This window comes from Apodemus sylvaticus, chromosome 8 (genome assembly GCF_947179515.1).
Source record: "Apodemus sylvaticus chromosome 8, mApoSyl1.1, whole genome shotgun sequence".
In the NCBI taxonomy this organism is placed as follows: domain Eukaryota; kingdom Metazoa; phylum Chordata; class Mammalia; order Rodentia; family Muridae; genus Apodemus; species Apodemus sylvaticus.
Window position 1 is genome coordinate 78089743 of NC_067479.1, and position 21370 is coordinate 78111112.

General features: G+C 39.8%; 1 pseudogene; it reads right to left on the reverse strand.

Moving 5' to 3' along the window:
* Positions 1–1949: 1949 nt before the first annotated feature.
* On the reverse strand, positions 1950–3265 carry LOC127690776 (armadillo-like helical domain-containing protein 4; annotated as a pseudogene).
* Between the last annotated feature and the right edge of the window lie 18105 nt (positions 3266–21370).

Genomic DNA, 21370 nt, shown 5'->3' on the forward strand with positions numbered 1-21370 from the left:
TCAAAATTCCCACTAAATGTCTAATAGCAAATATAGTTTAAATTTTCCTGAAAACTAGCCTTAGCAAAAACTATTATTTAAAAGCTGAATTAATGGGCTGGAGAGATGGTTCAGAGGTTAAGAGCACTGTCTGCTCTTCCAGAGGTATTGAGTTCAATTCTGAGCAACCACATGGTGGCTCATAACTATCTATAATGAGATCTGGTGCCCTCTTCTGGCGTGCAGGTGTGCATGCAGGCAGAATGCTGTATGCATAATAAATAAATAATTCTTAAAAAAAATAAATAAAACTACATTAATGAGAAAATAAAAGGTTGGAGGCAAGACAAATAACCTTCTTCAGATTTAGAAACTAAATTAGCCTTATATGTATGAATTTTGAGTTACCCGGTATAAAATATTTTATTTCAGCAATGTAGTTACTATAAAGAATATTTGCTTTAAGTAGATGAGTAAAACCTGTGTATAAAATTCCACATTCATGGAGAAGATAAGCTAACGATTGGATAGGCTTATTGGTTTTGCAAAAAACTGCTGACTACAGTGGATTTTCTCTTTAAACTGTAAAAGGAGTTAGCTTATTCAAAATGAGAGATACATGCTACTTTGTGGAGACACATTTTATATGTTATACTTTTGAGGCTTCACTTCTTGAAAACAGAACTTGTGCTGGTCATGTACAGGAACACAAAGCAAATTATAGAAGAATGTGATTGGAAACCATCACCTCATTGACATGCTCAATTTGGAGACAAAACAAGCGCTAGACTCATAAACAGCACACAAACAGCAAGAGAGGACAAACACAATCGTAATCACAAGGAATAAAACTTAGTTATTATTTTGCACAGCACCTAGCACTGACAAGCCATTGTGCACATGACTTGAGTTTAGGAGCTGACCCTGCTCCTAAGAAGATGTAAAGACGTCAGTTGAGACATCATAAGCTGACATTTTTTTTAATTACTAAGAGAATCTGATAACAAGCCAGACTTCTCATAATAAAATGATTTAAAAAATGCACACATCCATGAATGGATGAATGGATGAATGGATAATGAAATATTGGTACATTTACAGGATGGAACATTTCTCAGCTACTAAAAAAATTAAATCATGAAATTCACAGCTAAACAAATGAATCTAGAAAAGAATCAAGCTAAGAGAAGTGGCCAAGATCCAAAAAGATGAATATGGTATGTATTTATATGCAGCTGTCAAGTCTTTGATAAGGAGGCTACAATCCATTTAATCACAGTGGTGAGATATAGAGCAAACAGCTAGAGGAAAGGGCTAGATCCCACTAGGAAAGGGAAATAGAATAGATAGTTATGGATGAACAAGAATATGGGACTGGAGGAGGAGGATCAAATGGTGTTTCCGGTGGAGGGAACAGGGTAAGGGAGAGAATACTGGGAGGGATATGCCAGGGCAGGTTAGTGCCCAGGGTGTGGGGTCTCCCCTTAACTGAGGAGAAGGAAAGGGGGAATGGAATAAAAGGGGTGTAAGGGTAGGACTGGGAAGAGAGGCGGGAAGGAGATCAGATGCAAAATGTATGAATGAATGAACGAACGAAAGAACAAACCAAAGCCAAATACACACCCATTTGTGACCCCATCAAACAAGAGGTAGGTGAAGGAGAACAGTCATAAGTTTTAGGATAATAGGACAGCATGGTAAAGTTCAAGGCAAGTCAGAACTGCAGTATAATCCTGTCTCAAAACCAAAATAAACAAAATAAAACCAGCCAGGCACAGTGACACACAGTCACTAGCAGTTAGGGGCAAAGGCAAGAACACAGTAAACTCAAAGAATCCTTTTAGAATCCCATCTCAAAAATTTTCAAATATAACTTTAAAAAAAAAATCCAAGCTTACAGTTTCCAAATTAATAGAACTTTGCAGATGCCTTACTGTTGTTTTAATTCTTTATATTCTTCTCATACCTTTTCACACATTTCCTGCTGTCTGCTGTGACACAGACTCATTGAGAGGTAGAAACTGCAGTCTCTGAGGGGAGCTGGTCCTATCATTCTGGGTGGATGCTCTGAAGCCTCATGAACTTGGGAACAGCTTTAGAGTGGAAACTTCAGGGTCTTCTGCCAAACTCGTGGGAGTGAAGGACATGTGATGGGACAAGACTGGTGACCTCTTATCCCCTAGTGCAGTTACCAGGGCTGTTCCCAAGGGTGTGTCTCCTGGGAGCCCTGGAGCCACCTTTGTAGCCACTGTGGAAGTGGGGCTCTCCCCAGTCCCCTCAAAGCTCTCATAGATCCCATGTGGTGGTTCTGTTCTCACTTGAGTCTCTGCATTGTCTCCTAGCTCTGGGGGCCTCCCCCGACTTATGTTCTCAAATTTAGTGTCATCCCACTCCTCACTGAAGACAGAAGAGACTGGGCCAGGTGTGCTGCCACTCACTGTGACCTTAAGGTCCCCCAGAATACTGCCAGCTGTTGGCTCAATAGTCAGGACATTCTTGGGGACTGTCACCAAATACTTGGTGGTAGTGCTCTGCACATCATCAGCTGCCATCTCTGAGGGCCTCTCCCCATCAGACGCTGTGTTTCTTGTGGAATCACCACCAGGAAAGGCAGTAATTCCCGTGGCTGCATCTGCTTTGATTTTCTCAGGTTCTTTGGTATTTATAGATGAAGAAGGTGAATTCCCTAAGCTAACTGCTTCTTGACTTTCAGTTGCAAACAACTGGTTATCTAAGTATTCCAAGGAACCATATGTTACATCTGTGATCCCTTGTACAATAGGCTGGGTGCTTGAACTGCCGTAGCGTCCCTCCTGGTTAGGATTCAGAGAAGAAGGTGAAGATGCAGCAACAGTTAACATGGCCTTGAAAAGGCTGTGCTCTGTAGACATTCTGTCAAGCTGCCTGAGGCCATGCTCTTCTTCACTGACTGAGACCACTGGCTCTCTGGAAGAGTAGATGCTAGGGCTGGTAGGATGCAGAAGCCCAGCTCCTGGAAGGTGGCTCTCTTTGTTGACAAAGAATACTTCATTTAATGCTGTCACTGAAAGCTCTGAAGGCAGTACCATTGGAGCTTCAGAGGACATCTGCTGCAGCATGTACTTTGGATCAAAGGAGATGTTTTCTTGGTCATCTGTGTTCATCTTCTGGGACTGCTCTCTCTCTGCATATGCATGTCCTGTCTCCCTCCTTCCCACCTTTGGGAAATTTCCACATCTTTTAATGAAGGTGAATAAGAAATGCTACAGAAAGCCACACAGGTGGGCATCAGAGTTGGTCTGCTCATAGTGAGTAGGTTTAAGGAGTTGACAGTTGCAATAATTGTGTCCTATAGGCAAGTAAAGCACATAGCACTGTCATATGGATCTATTTTGTAAATAATCTCCAAGTTAAACCACAAGTACAATGGCCTCCTTGACTTTCTCTTCCTCACAAAGATGGGAGGGCAAAGATGGCTGTTCTAGTTCTTTGTACCCTTGAGACAGTTTCCTTTCCCTGTTAAAATCCCCAGGTGACTGCAGCTCCTTTTCTTCACTATTGGAAACAACATGTGAACTTTAAAGGAAACTGAGATGATGGCCTGCAGGAATGACAGCAGCAAGCAGCCTTCGACACAGAGGAATTAGCAGATGACCTTCAAATCCCTCCACCTCTCAGGCTCAGCCAAGGTCCCCATCACTGCTCTTAGGAGTTTAGCATCAAACAACAGGAGCTGCATGACATTAGGATATATGGAAGAAAAGTCAGACCACAGTCAGGTTGATGCTAGTGTTCTTAACTCTAAACAAACCCCAAAGCCATGGTTTGTCCTCTCTGGCCTTTGCTTTCTTCCCTCTACACTATACCTCCTACATGGCCATGTGCCCAGGAGAGAGGAAATGCTGAGCAGATCTTGGCTGAAAAGCCAGGACTGTCTTTAGGCTGCTCTGCAGGGAGAAGGGGAGAAGGAAATGTCACTGTTTATGAGCATCTGTGTCTCAGGTTAAATTACCTCAAACATTAGGATACTTAAGGAACAAAAGTAAGTTATTCTTCTCTTACTTTCTGTTCACCCTGCTCTTTGGGTGCTGTTCTGCCTGTGTCTTTCCATGCTGGCTAGTTAGTTCTCACAAACTCTAACCAAATTCCTAACAGACAGCAGATATTAGCTCCACCTAGCTTAAAAAGCATTCTTAGGGAGCTAATCAATACCACTTTGTCAGTCACTTATTATCAAGGAACCCTGATGGCTTCTGCTGCCATCTGAATAATTTGCTGCATTTCTGCCAGCAGTGGGCAGATAAGCTGTTCTGTCAAGCATTATCTTTGACAGTCTTAAATAGACACAGTCCAGAATCCCCACCCCCCTTTTTTTTATCAGTTTGGCATATTCAAGCTTCAAAGACCATGAAAAGCAATGTTAAAAAATACAACAGTAGCCACAGACTTAATTGTCAAATTTTCTCAACTCTTACCTGGTGAATGTGTTTCCAAGTGAGATAAAGAGCATCATTGCTTCCCATGGATAAGGAGATAATGGGATAAGGGGACTAAGCCATCATCAACATCAGGACCATTGATGCCACATGAATTCTATTTTATTAAAAGAGTGGAGGAATAACTAAAATGACAGAGACATGAGAGCACTTTGAAAGACTTGAATATCATGCAATGAAAAGCCATGTCAACACAGTACCAACATACATGTCCCTCATACCACAAAGAGCAATTTGAAGTATCTATAACATCAGTCAATTGTAGACTATTTGTTTTCCATCCACTTCATTTTCACATTTTCAGTGCAGAATCCTGTCCTGATCAGTTTCCTGCAAGAAGCAGTTGTTTCCATAGCAGGCAGTTCTTTTCAATGACCCATTATGACACTTTATTTCTGTCCTCTGTGGATCATGAACCTCATGTGCCTGGCAAGATCTCTCCTAGTCAGCCTTTACGAGGAACCTGAAAGAAGTTTCACAGATTTTGTTCATCACCATTAAGTAAAGTCAATATGAAAAAAGATTGGCCACATTTATCTTAACTGAAAATGAGGTTTTATATTAGAGAATAAACACAGACTACCTACCCTTGAAGGGCCTCTTTACCTTAAATTTCAATGAGCACATTTCAGTCCAATGCACCCCCCCACAGTGGCCCACATCTTTAGTGACAGCACTAGAGAGGCAAAGGCAGGCATATCTCTCTGAGTTTAAAGACAGCTTCATCTATATATCTGTTTTAGGCCAACCTGGACTACAGTGAAACCCTATCTCAAGGAGAAAGAAAGAAAGAAAGAAAGCTACCTCACGATCTACACAGTACTATGATCCCTTGAAAGTTGAAGATTCAGGAGTGCAGTTGGTTCAGTAACTTTAGGCAGGGATGGGCCCACCATACCTGAGCTTCTCAGAGACTCAGTTTCCCTTTTTCATTCTCCTAATTGTCAAGGGGAAAAAGTATCTGGAATCTGAGCTCTAGAACAGGTCCCACAGCATTTTCCACAACTCAATACATAATACATTGTATGGTCTGGGGTCAGCTAAGCCAAAATTCCGGTAACTAATAGGCCTAATGAAAACAACCTGAATGGTGGATATTGAACCCAGAGTTCCAAGAGAAATAGAGGAGATGGCAAGATACACTCCTGTTTCCTCACATCCACAGCCTGATGTTGCAGTAAATCTCCAACCCAAATATATCCCAGTAATGACAACACGATTCAAATAATATGAATACAAGCTGTTTGCCCAGACTGGGCAGATTTACCATTACACTGCCATCTTCCCCATCTATGAGACCCTTTATAACTCGCAGTGTCTCCAAGCCATGTGCTTCTGCTTCTCTCCCTCTCCCAGAACCTTCAGCTCCACCTTTCCTTCTTCTGCATCTTCCTCTCTTTCTTTCCTTCTCACCCCAAACCTTCTCCTCCTTCTGCCCCATCACAGGCTATAGCCTTTATTTATAAATTAAGGTGGGAATCAGGTTTACAGGAAATCACCTGAGTGCTGACTGGTTTCTTGTTAAAAGCCTCTCACAGGAGAATGGAATTAACATCAAATACAATTATCCCCAGGGCTAACCTCAACAGCCTGACCCACCCACAAACTTTATCTAGTCAAAACTTCTTTGACATCTTCCTGTCTCTGGTTATGTAACTCCTGCCATTACTCTTGTAAGTCAGAAATGCAGAATGTCACTAGATAGACTCTGATGCTTTTTTTTTCAAGATAGCTTTTTCTTACAGTAAACTTCATACTTGATTACACCAAATTATGTCAGCTGTGCCACAGAAATCCCTTTCCTCCAAAACTCATTTATAAACCCTTTTTCCTACTGCAATAGTCAGCCCTACTTTAAACCACTCTAGTTGATACAGTTTATCTCAAAAGGTGCTGGTAGCACATAGCAATGATATAAATCTGCTCTCCCCCACCTCAACATACACAAAAATTGTAGACCAAGAAAAGTGTTCTTTGCACATCAAATCAATAAATTCACACATTATGGTTATTACCTTTTAACGGTCTATGTGTATGTGCTATGTTTGGGGGTGTAATATGCATAAATCATGTCCATACACATGCCAAAAGCTATTACCAAATAAGGTAATGAGCTCAGGACAAAAGTTGGGGAGCAGATAGATTTAGCAACCCTATATTTAGAGAATTCTCATCGACATTTGAATTTCTTATGTCTATATCTAATGTTTAACAGTATGCCCTGGTTGTCCAGTGGTAAATACTTAATTAGAAAATATTTAGTATATGCCCTGGAGCAATGAATGGTGGCAAAGATTACTTCTTGCTTTTCCAGAGGACCAGCATTTGATTTCCAGCCCACAAATACCTCACACCCCTTTGTAAATCCAGGAAATCCAAAGCAACTTTGTTTACTCTGTGAGCATCAGGCAGGGAAGTTGTACACACATATGTGCATGCAGAAAACCAGCCATACACATAAAACAGAAATGTTTTTATAAACTAGTATAAATAAAATAAAATAAAATAAAATAGTATATTCTATTCAGTGCCTAGGCCATACTTATCCTGATATTGTTACTAGTCTGTCTAAGCTCCACCCCACAATTAACTGGCATTAGCCAGGAATGCCCCTCCCCACAGTTGCCTGGCAACAGCCAGGTAGGCCTGGCCTATAAAAATGGGTGCTGGGCCCCCTCCTCTCTCTTACCTCTTGGCACTCTTACCTCTTACTCCTCCTGCCCCTCTTGGGCTCTCCTCCCCTCCCCCCTCTCTCCAGGTGGTCAATGGCTGTTCAAATATCAGGAAAAATTTTAAAGGAAATTTTGGCTTGCAGAATGAGATTATCACTAAAATTAGCAGAAAAGGGATGGAGAAATAACTCAGCACTTAAGAACATTGGATGCACTTCCAAAGGATCTGAGTTTGATTTCCAATACCGCCCCCCCCCCAAAAAAAAGCCCCCTCACAGCATCTGTCTGCCAGAAAGTTAGAATTTGCTGCCCTCTACTGTCCTCTTTGGGTAATGTTTTCATGCAGCAGAAAGTCACCTAAAATGTGGCAAAACATTTGTAAAATTAAAATTAATTATTTTAAAGGAGTAAAAATACTTCTAAATACATCATTTCCTTAATGTGATTCTCAGGTGTTGAAACAAGCAGCCCAGAATCTCTTTTTGAGGTTATTCCTCTTGTTTGAAAAAAAAAGAATTTGAAAAGGAGTTCAAACTGGCCACATAAAAAGAATAGAAATCAAAGGGTACCCAGAGCCTTTGTTCCTTATGACTTTTATTGAAGAAGCATAAAATTGACTGTCTCCATAGGGGGTTTGGTCTTGGAGACTGAGACAATGCTCCAACCTTTAGGTACAATCAAGGAGGAAATACTTAGTACTAGTTGATTGAACCTCGTAGTCAGCTAGGAGCTGTTCCATGTAACCCGGAAGTTAGGATGTGTCTATGACAGAAACAGTGACAGCTGGCTATACTCACTGTCACCATTTACCTCTCAGCTCTGTATCCAACATAGAAGAAATAACGATGTATTGATGTCACCTTGCCTTTCGTCTTCCATTCTGTTGTAGTAGTTACAGAAGAACTATCTGAGCTGGCTCTCACTGGTCAACTCTTGCCTCTGTGGACAGTGTGACCCCACTGCCACCAGCTTATGTCTATCCTCACAATTAATTATAAGCATCTCATGAGTTTTTATTATTAGGCAAAGGCCAATCATGGGTTATTAAAAATCTGGCCTGCATATTTTAGCACTTGGAAATGAGTCTCAAGGATTTATACTGCTTAAAATACGCCCTTGCTTTGATTATTTAAGATAATAGAGTACTACTGACCACTAATCATGCCACTTGTCTTCAGGCAAGCTGACATACTGACATTCATATGTCTCAGACAGTACCTGGATAGTAGATAGCTACAGTTTTCCTCCCTTTCTCCCTGCCTAATATCACCTATTGGCCTCAAATAATGATAAAATGGCTTGATTTTTACTACACATACTCCATGGGATTCTGCTAAAATGCACATTCCCTGGGCTAAAGGAGGGTTCAGAAGCTAATCACGCTGCCTGCTCTTGGAAAAGGCCTGTGGTCAATTCTCCTTATCATCATCTCAGCATACAGCTGTTGGTAAATCTGGTTCCAGGGCACATGACTTCTTCTGGAATCCAGGAGCAACATTTACACATTTGGTAAACAGACATATATGCAGACAAACCACCTGTACATATAAATTTATTTTTAAAATTAAATAAGTAAGTTTTTAAACAGTGTTTCTTCCCACCTGACATCTGTGTGGGAGAAACCCATATTCTGGACTATGGAAGATGTTCTGTAGAGGTCTATTCCTACCAGGTGTTCGGATGCCCACAGAAATTGCATCTCTCGCTTCCTCTGCCATTTGCACCAGGGAGCAGGGAGACTCCACAGCCTTCTGTGCATAGCCCTCCAGGAGGGAGTGATCTCCCAGCAGGCTCTCACTTTTGAGCTCAGAGGAGTAAGGACACCGGCTTACAGGCCCACAGGAGGAACAAACTCCAGCCAGAAACAACAATACCAACTAGCACCAGGTGGTGAAAGGCAAGCACAAGAACCCTACCAACAGAAACCAAGGCCACATGACAACATCAGAACCCAGTTCTCCTACCACAGCAAGTCCTGGATACCCCAAAACACGGGAAAAGCAAGAGTTAGGTTTAAAATTGTATCTCATGATGCTGATAGAGGGCTTCAAGAAAGACTTAAATAACTCCCTTAAAGAAATACAAGAGAACATCAGTCAACAGGTAAAAGCCCTTAAAGAGGAAACACAAAAATCCCTTAAAGAAAAACAGGAGATCATGTGTCAACAGACAGAAGCCCTTAGAGAAGAAACACAAAAATCCCTTAAAGAATTACAGGAAAACACAATCAAGTGAAGGAACTGAACAAAACCATCCAGGATTTAAAAGTGGAAGTAGAAACAGTAAAGAAATCGCAAAGTGAGACATCTCTGGAGATTGAAAACCTTGGAAAGAATTCAGGAGTCATAGATGCAAGCATCAACAACAGAATACAAGAAATAGAAGAAAGAACCTCAGGTGCTGAAGATACCATAGAAAACATTGACTCAATAGTCAAAGAAAATACAAAATGCATAAAGCTGGTAACTCCAAACATCCAGGAACTCCAGGACACAATGAGAAGACCAAATCTAAGGATTTTAGGTATAGACAAAAGCGAGGATTTACATCTTAAAGGCCCAGTAAATATCTTCAACAAAATTGTAGAAGAAAACTTCCCTGACCTAGAGAAAGAGATGCCCACAAACATACAAGAAGCTTTCAGAACTCCAAACAGACTGTACCAGAACAGAAAATCGTCCCGGCACATAATAATCAAAACACCAAATTCAATAAACGAAGAATATTAAAAGCAGTAAGGGAAAAGGGGCAAGTAACTTATAAAGGCAGACCTATCAGAATCACACCAGACTTCTCACCAGAGACGATGAAAGCTAGAAGATCCTGGGCAGACCTCATACAGACCCCAAGAGAACACAAATGCCAGCCCAGGCTACTATACCCAGCAAAACTCTCAATCATCAAAGATGGAGAAACCAAGATATTCCATGATAAAACCAAATTTGCACAATATCTGTCCACAAATCCAGCCCTACAAAGGATAATAGATGGAAAATGCCAACATAAGGAGGGAAACTACACCCTAGAAAAAGCAAGAAAGTAATCTTCCAACAAACCCAAAAAAAGATACCCACACAAACATAAAAATAACATCAAAAATAACAGGAAGCAACAATCACTATTCCCTAATATCTCTTAACAACAATGGACTCAATTCCCCAATAAAAAGACATAGACTAATAAAATATTTCTCATGTAAATCTTCAATTTTATCAGAAAATGTTTGTAATTCCCCTTTTAATTAATTTAGTAATTTCTTTTATGTGTACCATTTTATATGCATTATTTTTCATGATAATCTTCAATTTTAATGTCTTTCTATATAGTTCCTCTATTTTACCAGAAATGTTTTCAATGTAAATCTTTGATTTTATCACAAATGTTTCTAATTCCACCTTCAATTAATTTAGAAAGAGTTTTTACATCAACCATTTTTTATGTAAAAATTTCCATGAAATAGTCAATTTTAACGTGCTTGTCTATTTCTTGAATTTTACCACAAATATTTCCCATATAAATCTTCAGTGTTATCTGAAAATGTTTATAATTCCACCTTCAATCAACTTAGAATTATCTTTATGCCTATCATTTTATTATATAATTTCCATGATAATCTTTAATTTTAACATATTTTTCTATATATTTATACAATTTTATCAGAAATATTTTCCATGTAAATCTTCAAGTTTATCAGAAAATGTTTATAATTCCACTTTTAATCAACTTAGGAATGCTTTTATGCCTACCATTATTATATCTATATAAAATTTTCCATGATAATCTTTAATTCTAACATGTTTTTCTAAATTTTTCTACAATTTTATCAGAAATATTTTCCACGTAAATCTTCAATTCTATCATAAAATGTTTCTATCCCATATTTCAATTAATTTAACAATGTTTTACATCTCTACCACTTTACTCCTTAAATTTCCATGAAAATTCCATGATAATTTTTTTAGCTGTCAGGTTGCTGGGTTCTTTATATCTGAAATATTATCATGTTTATCTGAATATTTTCCATGTAAACCTTTAATTTTATCATATAGTGTTTTTATTTCCCTTTACTTCCCTTTTCAATAAATAAAAAATAAAAAAATGAAATAAAAAAATTGCATCTCTAATCTTCCAAAGACATGATCACGAAGTTTTGACCAAGAGCTGTCAGATCTCATTCAGACTTCGTGCTAGTGTTGGTGAAGGATGCTTTTATTGGAATCTAACTAATTTTCATTTGAAATGGAAACTGCAGCAAGGATTTGAGGCACTGGGACAGAATGAAAATTAAAACACACACATGGAAACATTGTCTTCAAGGGCTGTATTTAACTAGTTCTCCCAATCTTTCAGATTGTCTTGGTTTTACTGGAGGTGGAGCCATGGAGGGGGAGGAGAAGGTGCTATTTGCAAACTGGTTTTGCTCTGAAAGATTGTCTCTCCTTCCTGACCTTCCCTGACCATTTGACTAATTTGTCAGAGGGAATTTCCTGGTTGCTTTGGATCTTTTAAGTTGAACTTCTTAACAGCAGTCTTTAGTGTGGAGTAGTAGTCAAGGAATATTCTAACTCTAATTATTCAATGAAATTATTGATTGTGGTGAGAATAATGTTATAAATAATGGCACCAAGATAGAATACATTTTGTGCTTTCTCATGTTTTGTTACACCCAAAAGTCTTCAGAGCATTTGAAAGAACCAATCCTGTACTACTTCACTGCTAATAAACTTACTAAATTATTTGGTATACATTTTATTTATAAGATAGAATAAATTCTGTCATAAAACTATTTTCCTTAAACATGCATTTGGAATAATAATTTTTTAGCTTTCAGGTTGCTGGGTTTTTTTTATTAGATATATTCTTTATTTACATTTCTTTTTTAATATTTTTATTTTCTATATTCTTTGTTTACATTCCAAATGATTTCCCCTTTCCCAGATCCTCCCTCCCCATATGTCCCATAAACCTTCTTCTCTCCATCCCTTCTCTAATCACCTCCCTCCTTTTTCTTTGTCCTTATATTCCCTTTCCATGCTAGATCAATTCTTTCCAGAATCAGGACCCTCTCCATACTTCTTCATGGGAGTCATTTGTTATGCAATTTGTGCCTTGGGTATTCAGAGCTTCTGGGCTAATTAATATCCACTTATCAGAGATTGCATTCCTTGTGTATTCTTTTGTGATTGGGTTACCTCACTTAGGATGATATTTTCCAGATCAAACCATTTGCCTAAAAATTTTGTAAATTCATTGTTTCTAATTGCTGAGTAGTATTCCATTGTGTAAATATACTACATTTTCTGTATCCATTCCTCCTTTGAGAGGCATCTGGGTTCTTTCCAGCTTCTGGCTATTATAAATAAGGCTGCTATGAACATAATGGAGCATGTGTCTTTATTGCATGCCAGGGAATCCTTTGGGTATATGCCCAGGAGAGGTATAGCAGGCTCCTCCAGAAGTCTCATGTCCAGTTTTCTGAGGAACCTCCAGACTGATTTCCACAGTGGTTGTACCATCTTACAGCCCCACCAGCAGTGGAGGAGTGTTACTCTTTCTCCACATCCTCCCCAACACCTGCTGTCTCCTGAGTTTTTGACCTTAGCCATTCTGACTGGTGTAAGGTGAAATCTCAGGGTTGTTTTGATCTGCATTTCCCTAATGACTAATGATGTTGAGCACTTCTTAACATGCCACTCAGCCATCCGAATTTCTTCAGGTGAAAATTCTTTGTTAAGATCTGTACCCTATTTTTTAATAGGGTTATTTGGTTCCCTGGGGTCTAACTTCTTGAGTTCTTTGTATATATAGGATATTAGCCCTCTATCAGATGTGGGGTTGGTGAATATCCTTCTCCAATTTGATGGCTGCCGATTTGTCCTTTTAACAGTGTCCTTTGCCTTAGAGAAACTTTGTAATTTTATGAGGTCCCATCTGTCAATTCTTGATCTTAAAGCATAAGCTATTGGTGATCTGTTCAGGAATTTTTCCCCTGTGCCCATGTCCTCAAGGGTCTTCCCCAGTTTCTTTTCTATTAGTTTCAGTGTGTCTGGTTTTACATGGAGGTCCTTGATCCGCTTGGAGTGAAGTTTAGTACATGGAGTTAAGAATGGATCAATTCGAATTCTTCTTCATGCTGACCTCCAATTGATCCAGCACCATTTGTTGAAAAGGCTATCTTTTTTCCACTGAATGTTTTTGGCTCCTTTGTCGAAGATCAAGTGACCATAGGTGTGTGGATTCATTTCTGGATCTTCAATTCTATTCCATTGGTCCACTTGTCTGTTACTGTGCCAAAACCATGCACTTTTTAACACTATTGCTCTGTAGTATTGCTTGAGGTCAGGGATACTGATTCCCCCAGAATTTCTTTTGTTGTTGAGAATAGTTTTAGCTATCCCGGGTTTCTTGTTGTTCCAGATGAATTTGAGAATTGCTTTTTCTAACTCTGTGAAGAACTGAGTTGGGATTTTGATGGGGATTGCATTGAATCTGTAGATCGCTTTTGGCAAGATGGCCATTTTAACTATATTAATCCTGCCAATCCACGAGCCTGGCAGATTTCTCCATTTTCTGAGGTCTTCTTCGATTTCCTTCTTCAGAGACCTGAAGTTCTTGTCATATAGGTCTTTCACTTGTTTGGTTAGAGTCACACCAAGATACTTTATATTGTTTGTGGCTATTTTGAAGGGTGTCATTTCCCTAACTTCTTTCTCAGCCTGCTTATCCTTTGAGTATAGGAAGGCAACTGATTTGCTTGAGTTGATTTTATAACCAGCCACTTTGCTGAAGTTGTTTATCAGCTGTAGGAGTTCTCTGGTGGAGGTTTTTGGGTCACTTAAGTAGACTATCTTGTCATCTGCAAATAGTGATAATTTGACTTCTTCCTTTCCAATTTGTATCCCTTTGACCTCCTTATGTTGTCTAATTGCTCTAGCTAGAACTTCAAGTACTATATTGAAAAGATATGGAGAGAGAGGACAGCCTTGTCTAGTCCCTGATTTTAGTGGGATTGCTTCAAGATTCTCTCCATTTAGTTTGATGTTGGCTACTGGTTGGCTGTATATTGCTTTAACAATGTTTAGGTATGGGCCTTGAATTCCTGTTCTTTCCAATACTTTTAGCATTTAAGGATGCTGGATTTTGTCAAATGCTTTTTCTGCATCTAATGAGATGATCATATGGTTTTTTTCTTTGAGTTTGTTTATGTAGTGGATAGCATTGATGGATTTCCTTATATTGAACCATCCCTGCATCCCTGGGATGAAGCCTACTTGATCATGGTGGATAATCATTTTGATGTGTTCTTGGATTCAGTTGGCAAGAATTTTATTAAGTATTTTTACATCAATATTCATAAGAGAAATTGACCTGAAGTTCTCTTTCTTTGTTGGATCTTTGTGTGGTTTTGGTATCAGCATAATTGTGGCTTCATAGAACGAGTTAGGTAGAGTTCCTTCTGTTTCTATTTTGTGGAATAGTTTGAAGAGTATTGGTGTTAGGTCTTCTATGAAGGTCTGATAGAACTCTGCACTGAAGCCATCTGGTCCCGTGCTTTTTTTGGTTGGGAGACTTTCTATGACCCTTTTTATTTCTTCAGGTGTTATGGGACTGTTTAGTTGATCTATTTGATCCTGATTTATTTTTGGTGTCTGATATCTGTCTAGGAAACTGTCCATTTTCTCCAGATTCTCCAGTTGTGTTGAGTATAGGCTTTTGAAGTAGGATCTAATGATTTTTTGAATTTCCTCAGTTTCTGTTGTTATATCTCCCTTTTCATTTCTAAGTTTGTTCATCTGGATACTGTCTCTGTGCCCTTTGGTTAGTCTGGCTAAGGGTTTATCTATCTTGCTGATTTTCTCAAAGAACCAGCTCCTGGTTTTGTTGATTATTTGTATGGTTCTCTTTGTTTCTACTTGATTGATTTCGGCCCTGAGTTTGATGATTTCCTGCCTTCTACTCCTTCTGGGTGAAATAGCTTCTTTTTGTTCCAGGGCTTTCAGGTGTGTCATTAAGCTGGTAGGGTATGCTCTCTCCATTTTCTTTTTGGAGGCACTCAGGGCCGAGTTTTCCTCTTAGCACTGCTTTCATTGTGTCCCATAGATTTGGGTATGTTGTGTCTTCATTTTCATTGTGCTCTTAAAAGTCTTTAATTTCTTTCTTTATTTCTTCCTTGACGAAGGTATCATTGAGTAGAATATTGTTCAGTTTCCACGTGTATGTGGGTTTTCTGTTGTTTTTGTTACTATTGAAGACCACTTTTACTCTTGAGTGATCTGATAGGAGGCATGGGATTAGTTCGATCTTCTTATATTTGTTGAGGTCTGTCTTGTGACCAATTTTTTTTTATTCGATATAATTTATTTACATTTCAAATGATTTCCCCTTTTCTAGCCCCCCTCTCCCCGAAAGTCCCGTAAGCCCCCTTCTTTTCCCCTGTCCTCCCTCCCACCCCTTCCCACTTCCCCGTTCTGGTTTTGCCAAATACTGTTTCACTGAGTCTTTCCAGAACCAGGGGCGACTCCTCCTTTCTTCTTGTATCTCATTTGATGTGTGGATTATGTTTTGGGTATTCCAGTTTTCTAGGTTAATAACCACTTATTAGTGAGTGAATACCATGATTCACCTTTTGAGTCTGGGTTACCTCACTTAGTATGATGTTCTCTAGCTCCATCCATTTGCCTAAGAATTTCATGAATTCATTGTTTCTAATGGCTGAATAGTACTCCATTGTGTAGATATACCACATTTTTTGCATCCACTCTTCTGTTGAGGGTTACCTGGGTTCTTTCCAGCATCTGGCAATTATAAATAGGGCTGCTATGAACATAGTAGAGCATGTATCCTTATTACATGGTGGGGAATCCTCTGGATATATGCCCAGGAGTGGTATAGCAGGATCTTCTGGAAGTGAGGTGCCCAGTTTTCGGAGGAACCGCCAGACTGCTTTCCAGAGTGGTTGTACCAATTTGCAACCCCACCAGCAGTGGAGGAGTGTTCCTCTTTCTCCACACCCTCTCCAACACCTGCTGTCTCCTGAATTTTTAATCTTAGTAATTCTGACTGTTGTAAGATGAAATCTTAGGGTTGTTTTGATTTGCATTTCCCTAATGACTAATGAAGTTGAGCATTTTTTAAGATGCTTCTCCGCCATCCGAAGTTCTTCAGGTGAGAATTTTTTGTTTAACTCTGTACCCCATTTTTTAATAGGGTTGTTCGGTTTTCTGGAGTCTAACTTCTTGAGTTCTTTATATATATTGGATATTAGCCCTCTATCTGATCAATCAAGTAGAAACAAAGAGAACCATACAAAAAATCAACAAAACCAGGAGCTGGTTCTTTGAGAAAATCAACAAGATAGATAAACCCTTAGCCAGACTGACCAAAGGGCACAGAGAAAGTATCCAAATTAACAAACTTAGAAATGAAAAGGGAGATATAACAACGGAAACTGAGGAAATCCAAAAAATCATCAGATCCTACTACAAGAGCCTGTACTCAACACAACTGGAGAATCTGGAGGAAATGGACAATTTCCTTGACAGATACCAAATACCAAAATTAAATCAGGACCAACTAGACCATCTAAACAGTCCCATAATGCCTAAAGAAATAGAAGGAGTCATAGAAAGTCTTCCAACCAAAAAAAGCACAGGACCAGATGGCTTCAGTGCAGAATTCTACCAGACCTTAAAAGAAGAGTTAACACCAATACTCTTCAAACTATTCCACAAAATAGAAACAGAAGGAACACTACCCAATTCCTTCTACGAAGCCACAATTACGCTGATACCAAAGCCACACAAAGATCCAACAAAGAAAGAGAACTTCAGACCAATTTCCCTTATGAACATTGATGCAAAAATACTCAATAAAATTCTTGCCAACAGAATCCAAGAACACATCAAAACGATCATCCACCATGATCAAGTAGGTTTTATCCCGGGAATGCAGGGTTGGTTCAATATACGGAAATCCATCAATACAATCCACTACATAAACAAACTTAAAGAACAAAACCACATGGTCATTTCATTGGATGCTGAAAAAGCATTTGACAAAATTCAGCATCCTTTCATGCTTAAAGTCTTGGAGAGAACAGGAATTCAAGGCCCATAGCTAAACATAATAAAAGCAATATACAGCAAACCGGTAGCCAGCATCAAACTAAATGGAGAGAAACTTGAAGCAATCCCACTGAAATCAGGGACCAGACAAGGCTGCCCCCTTTCTCCTTATCTTTTCAATATTGTACTTGAAGTACTAGCTCGGGCAATTCGACAACATAAGGAGGTCAAAGGGATACAAATTGGAAAGGAAGAAGTCAAACTATCATTATTTGCAGACGACATGATAGTCTACCTAAGTGACCCAAAAAATCTCCACTAGAGAGCTCCTACAGCTGATAAACAACTTCAGCAAAGTGGCAGGTTATAAAATCAACTCAAGCAAATCAGTGGCCTTCCTATACTCAAAGGATAAGCAGGCTGAGAAAGAAATTAGGGAAATGACCCCCTTCACAATAGCCACAAACTGTATAAAGTATCTTGGGGTGACTCTTACAAAACATGTGAAAGATCTGTATGACAAGAACTTCAAGACTCTGAAGAAGGAAATGGAAGAAGACCTTGTGACCAATTATATGGTCAGTTTTGGAGAAGGTACCATGAGGTGCTGAGAAAAAGGTATATTCTTTTGCTTTAGGATAGAATGTTATATATATATATATATATATATATGAAATCTAATTGGTCCAAAGCTTCAATTAGTTTCATTGTGTCCCTGTTTAGTTTCTGTTTTCCTGATCAGTCCATTGAGGAAAGTGCAGTGTTGAAGTCACCCACAATTATTGTGTTAGGTGCAATGTGTACTTTGAGCTTTAATAAAGTTTCTTTTACGAAAGAGGGTGCCCTTGCATTTGGAGCATAGATGTTCAGGATTGAGAGATCTTCTTGTTGTATTTTTCCTTTGACCAGCAAGAAGTGTCCCTCAGAGTCTCTTTTGATGACTTTGGGTTGAAAGTCAATTATATCTGATATTAAAATGGCTACTCCAGCTTATTTCCTGAGACCATTTGCCTGTAAAATTGTCTTCCAGCCTTTTACTCTAAGGTAGTGTTTGTCTTTGACCCTGAGGTGTGTTTCCTGTAAGCAGCAAAATGTAGGGTCCTGTTTACATATCCAGTCGGTTAGTCCATGTCTTTTTATTGGGGCATTGAGTCCATTGATGTTAAGAGATATTAAGGAATAGTGATTGTTACTTCCTGTCATTTTTGACATTATTTTTAAAATTTGATTGGTTAACTTCTTTTGGGTTTGATGAAAGGTTACTATCTTGCTTTTTACAGGGTGAAGTTTCCCTCCTTGTATTGGTGTTTTCCCCCTATTATCCTTTGTAGGGCTGGGTTTGTGGATAGATATTGGGTAAACTTGATTTTGTCATGGAATATCTTAGTTTCTCCATCTACAGTGATTGCGAGTTTTGCTGGATATAGTAGTTTTGGCTGGCATTTGTGTTCTCTTAGAGTCTGCATGAGATCTGCCCAGGATCTTCTAGCCTTCATAGTCTCAGGTGAAAAGTCTGCTGTGATTCTGATAGGTCTTCCTTTATATGTTACTTGGCCTTTTTCTCTTACTGCCTTTAATATTCTTTCTTTGTTTAGAACATTTGGTGTTTTGATTATTATGTGACAGGAAGTATTTCTGTTCTGGTCCAGTCTGTTTGGAGTTCTGTAGGCTTCTTGTATATTCATGGGCATCTCTCTCTTTAGGTTAGGGAAGTTTTCTTCCATAATTTTATTGAAGATATTTGCTGGCCCTTTAAGTTTTAAATCTTCACTCTCATCTATGCCTATAATCCTTAGGTTTGGTCTTCTCATTGTGTCCTCGATTTCCTGGATATTTTGGGTTACAAGCTTTTTGCATTTTGCATTTTCTTTAACTGTTGAGCCAATGGTTTCTATGGTATCTTCAGCATCTGAGATTCTTTCTTCTATCTCTTGTATTCTGTTGTTGATATTTGCATCTATGTCCCCTGATTTCTTCCCAAGGCTTTCTATCTCCAAAGTTGTCTCCCTTTGAGTTTTCTTAGTTGTTTCTACTTCTGATTTTAGATCCTGGATGGTTTTGCTTAGTTCCTTCACTTGCTTGTTTGTGCTTTCCTGCAATTCTTTAAGAGATTTTTGTGTTTCCTCTTTCATGACCTCAGCTTGTTGACCAAAGTTCTCCTGTATTTCTTTAAGTGTTTTTTGCGTTTCCTCATTATTGGCTTTTGTATTCACCTGGATTTCTTTCAATGATTTTTGTGTTTCCCTTGCCAGGGCTTCTAACTTTTGATCCATTTTCTCCTGAATTTCTTTAAGTATGTCCTTCATGTGTTCCTGTACCAGCATCATGACCAGTGATTTTAAATCCAAATCTTGTTTTACTGGTGTGATGGGGTATCCAGGACATGCTGGTAAAGAAGAATTGGGTTCAGATGTTGCCATATTGCCTTGATTTCTGTTAATGACGTTCCTGCGTTTGCCTTTTGCCATCTAGTTCTCACTGGTGTTAGTTGGTCTTGTCAATGCTGGACTCACCAGTGCAAGCTGCCCCTTCCCAGGTGTCCTCTGGTGCACAGCTTACCTCCTGCACTGCCTGGAGACAGGGTGCTGTTGCCCAGGCTGTTCAGATCCTGAAGCAGACACCTGAAGGCTCCCGTTGGGGCCTGCTGGATTCACCAGAGCACACTGACTTCTCCCCGCTGGCCACCCGGAAGCCCCTCTTGCCTCGTGCAGGACCTGGAGATGTGGTGTTGCTGCCCAGGCTGATCTGGATCTGGAAGCGGAGAGATCTGAGGGCTCCCGCCAGAGGCCTCAGGACTGGAACCTAAGCTGCCTGCCACCCGAGCAAGCTGTGCACTCCCAGACTGCCTCTGGGTGCACACCAGGTCTCCTGCACTTCCTGGAGACCGAGTGCTGTGGCCCAGGCTGTTCAGATCCCAAAGCAGATACCTGGAGGCTCCTGCCAGGGCCGCTGGATTCACCAGAGCACACTGACTTCTCCCCACTGGCCGCCCTGTATTTACATTTCAAATGTTGTCCCCATTCCTGGTTCCCCAGATCCCAGAAAATCCCCTAACCCATCCCCCCTCTCCCGGCTCACCAATCCACCCACTCCTACTTCCCTGTCCTGGCATTTCCCTCTACTGGGGTATCTAGTCATTTCAGCACCAAGGGCTCTCCTCCCGTTGATGTCCAACAAGGCCATCCTCTGCTGCATATGCATCTGGAGCCATGGGTCCCTCCATGTGCACTCTTTGGTTGGTGGTTAGCTCCTGAGAGCTCTGGGAGTACTGGGTGGTTCATATTGTTGTTCCTCCTATGGCGCTGCAAACCCCTTCAGCTCCTTGGGTCCTTTATCTAGTTCCTCCATTGAGGACCCTGTGCTCAGTTCAATGGTTTACTGAGAGTGTCCCCTCTGTATTTGTCATGCACTAGCAGAGCCTCCCAGGTGACAGTAAGCACTTGTTGGCATCCACAATATTGTCTGGGTTTTCTAACTGTATATGGGATGGATCCCTAGGAGGGGCAGTCTCTGGATGGTCTTTCCCTCAGTCTCTGATCCAAACTTTGTCTGTATCTCCTACTGTGGGTATTTTGTTCCCCCTTCTAAGAAGGACCAGAGTATCCATACTCTGTTCTTCCTTCTTGAGTTTTATTTGGTCTGTTAATTTTATCCTGGGTATTCCAAGATTCTGGGCTAATATCCACTTATCAGTGAGTGCATACCGTATGTAATCCTTTGTGATTGGGTTACCTAACTTGTGACAATATTTTCTAGTTCCATCCATTTGCCTAAGAATTTCATGAATTCATTGTTTGTAATGGATGAGTAGTATTCCAATGTATAAATGTACCACAATTTATGTATCCATTCCTCTGTTGAGGGACATCTGGGTTCTTTCCAGCTTCTGGCTATTATAAATAAGGCTGCAATGGTGTGGTAGAGCAGGGCTCTCCAGTAGTATTATACCCAATTTTCTAAAGAATCATCAAAATGATTTCCAGAGTGGTTGTATCAGCTTGCAATCCCACCAGCAGTTGAGGAGTGTACCTCTTTCTCCACATCCTTGGCAGCACCTGCTGTCACCTGAGTTTTTTATCTTAGCCATTCTGACTGGAGTAAGGTGGAATCTCAGGGTTGTTTTGATTTGCATTTCCCTGATGACTAAGGATGTTGAAACATTTCTTTAGGTGCTTCTCAG